Below are 3,307 nucleotides of genomic sequence, written 5' to 3'. Positions count from 1 at the left end.
CAATCTAAACCCAACACAACTCCTGGACACTCAAACTTACCCCACAAAAACCCTTGCACCGGAACACACCCTTTGTGTATCATGTGTAAATCCCACCACTCTATTACCGTACAATGTCAGAATGCTCCAAATTGTGGTAGTTTCAGCCACCACCTCTTGCCAAGAACCTATAATACTCAGCATCACCCATTTATTCCCACGACTTGCTACCCAACCATTTATCCCAACCATATGCTCGTGTTTCAAGCCTGCTACGTACCATTGTAGTGACCCAAACACACCCACTATGCTTAGGAAAGGCTAACTTGTTTCCGCCATGCAATACCTTAAACCACATTCTCTGATCACTCGAAGCTCACTTATAGCCTTGCACCAATGCTTAGTCCTTCATACTCGTCAAACACACCTATTTTTTTAAGCCATGCATGTTTCTCCGCATATATTTTCTTTTTATGAACACCTTACGCTTGTAATTTCAAAATCTCGATTATTTTAATAGCTAATTAACATGTATTTAATCAAGTTGATTTTTTCAAAAGGACTTTAGTCAAATCAAATAGTTTATTATTATTATTATTATTATTATTATTATTATCATTACTGTTGTTTTTGTTGATGTTGCTGTTGTTGTTGTTGTTGGTGCTCGTGTTGTTGCTGCTGCTGTTGTTTTTGCTGTTGCTTTTGGTGTTGTTCCAATGAAATCTTTAAAATCAAAGAAAATAAAATATTTTACTACAAACAAGTCTTAAGCCCTCTAAGGCTATTTATTTTTCAACGAGTCATTTTAAATGGCGACCATCTATTTTCTAGGATGTCGCCTAACAGAAACCTTTTATGCAAAAAAAAAAATTCACAGAGTTTCGGAAACTCTAACCCTAGCTAAAATATTATTTTTCCTAAAAAAATATTATTAAAAAAACATCGTGTTTTTGCAATTGATTTTTATAAATTTAAACGAATCTCAAAAATCATTTTCCCCTTATTTGTCAACGCCAATGATTTCGCTTAAAAAATCATGGCTCGCCCCCATAATAACTTTCTTACCACAAACCCGCCTTGGAGAAGAAAAACATCGCAAGTTTCATTTTGTTTTTCTTTCTTTCTTATTCATGTATATATATTTATATATATTATTCTATTTGGACGTAATAACAATAATTGTGTATCTAATTCTTTCAAGGGTTGTTTATGTATTTTATAGTTACGTTTGGTTATTTGTTGATCCTTGAGTTATTTTAGTTTGTATTTACTCTCAAGCACGAAACACCAAATACATACATCATTCATAGTTGCATTATTGAATCGATTTAATTTATGTTATCTCAATCCCATCTCCTTACACCATAATTCACATATTAAAACAGGAAATTGTCTTCACCAAATCATTCTAGACCCTAAAACGCGTCTACCAACACTTTGTTCTTGGTAAATGATAACGAATTGACAGCTAACTCATTAACTTATGAACAACGGCCTTGCCTGTCCTTAATACCCTATATAAACTCGTCTTAATGCAATTAAACCCTACCACACCATCCCTACTAACAGCCGACACTAAGCCCTAACTCAATTTCAATATACAAAGCCGTTAAGATCAGTTTTGATATCGAGCTCAAGTCGTGAGCCATAACTCGCCATTCCCCCTCAATTCGTCACCATTTTCGGTAATTGTTACATGCTTTTAGTTCGTTTTTAACTAAGGAATGATAACCCCATATCAATTTTAATCAACATCGAGTATTTGTTGATCAATTCAAAGAAATTGGGAACTAGGGTTTATGAAAACAAATGGGTAACTAGACTATCTACATATCTATTTCTATTTCCATTTATTAACCAAGTTAAGACACCGGCTCAGTTAGCCATTACCTATCTCGTTAAATTAGTGAACCGGCCTGGAGGGCGGATTCAAGACCCCCAGGCCCGGCTTTTGTTATTTTATTTTTTTTAAATCCTTTTCTTTTTAAATTATTATTATGACATATCAATAAGGTTACATGAATGTTATATTTAACAAGCCAAACCTTATAACCCCCTCGAGATAAGTCACCATCTTTAATTTTCATTTAATACTCGATTAATTAAAAAACATAAACATATCTTGACGTTATGTTCTATTCCAAACGCAATTGTAAAATAAATAAATAAATAAATGATATTTAAACTCAAACCAAAAAAAAGTTCGTTAAATTAAATAAAAATTTAATAATAGCAACCAAGGGAATAATTGCCGTAAATTGTCTCCGATTTTACTAAGAAATATTTATCTCATATATATTAATAAGTATACGATTTAACTTTTATTTAATCTCTAGTCTCGCTTAACTTATAAAATCATAACCGTCACTTTTATTATTTTCTCATAATTATTATTATCTTTGACAACTAGGAACTTTTGTAGACGTATCTCGAGGAGCTTGACCGTTTCTATCTTAACTTTTATCGTCATCTCGTCTTCATTAATTCACTCGTCAAGGTGAGTAATCACATCCCCTTTATTTACCATTTCTACATTTTTGAGGGTGTTATGCGTTACAAGTTAAATAGTGTATATTTTCACAACAATTCCATTATTTGTGTTGTAACATCCCAAGTTTCGTTTGTATTTAAATAAATTGGGTTTTAATTAAATTATAGAAATTAATGTAATTATCTAAAGTATGAGGGGGTTAAGTGTCAATAGATGAAAAGTTAAACATGAAACCCTACCCATTCCAGTAAAAGTAACCACCATCTCATTTTATAACCATTGGCCTCGAACCTCATTCAAACCCAAAATTCCCATTTTATAGAGAGCAACCCACAAAGAACCAACGATTCCCAGACATCTAACTATCAGATCAGTCTCAAATTTGAACAGAATTTCAAAACATACAAATGAAGATTTCCACTGGTCGCATTTTCGATCAGATATCGGGAAGTCCAGTTTTTATCAAGGAAAACATAAAAGTGGAAAAGTGAGTTTTATGGAAACTGTTTGGGTTTTTCGGTGATTGTAGCGGCGGATTCTGACAGTGGTAGTGGGCGGTGCTGGTAGAGCTCGATGACGACCCGGTCGCCTGGCCGCTTGAATCACTATGTTCCAAGTTCGTTTGATATAGACCTCAGAGTTAGCCATGCACAACTAAGGATAGGGATTACAGTTAACTCCGGGAGAAACATGATCCACGTGAGTTCAAGTCACTTTCTCTGTTTATGTTTACGGGGATGTGTGCGTACTCAATGTGGTATTTTATATTATATAATGCTTGACTAGTAATATATTTGGCATGCAGAATGTTGAATGTGTACACCAATTAAATTACTT

Source organism: Bidens hawaiensis, unplaced genomic scaffold (assembly GCF_021521415.1).
Source record: "Bidens hawaiensis isolate Kalapana, Puna unplaced genomic scaffold, B.hawaiensis_p1.1 tig00018564_1, whole genome shotgun sequence".
NCBI lineage: Eukaryota > Viridiplantae > Streptophyta > Magnoliopsida > Asterales > Asteraceae > Bidens > Bidens hawaiensis.
This window is presented reverse-complemented; position numbering follows the sequence as displayed.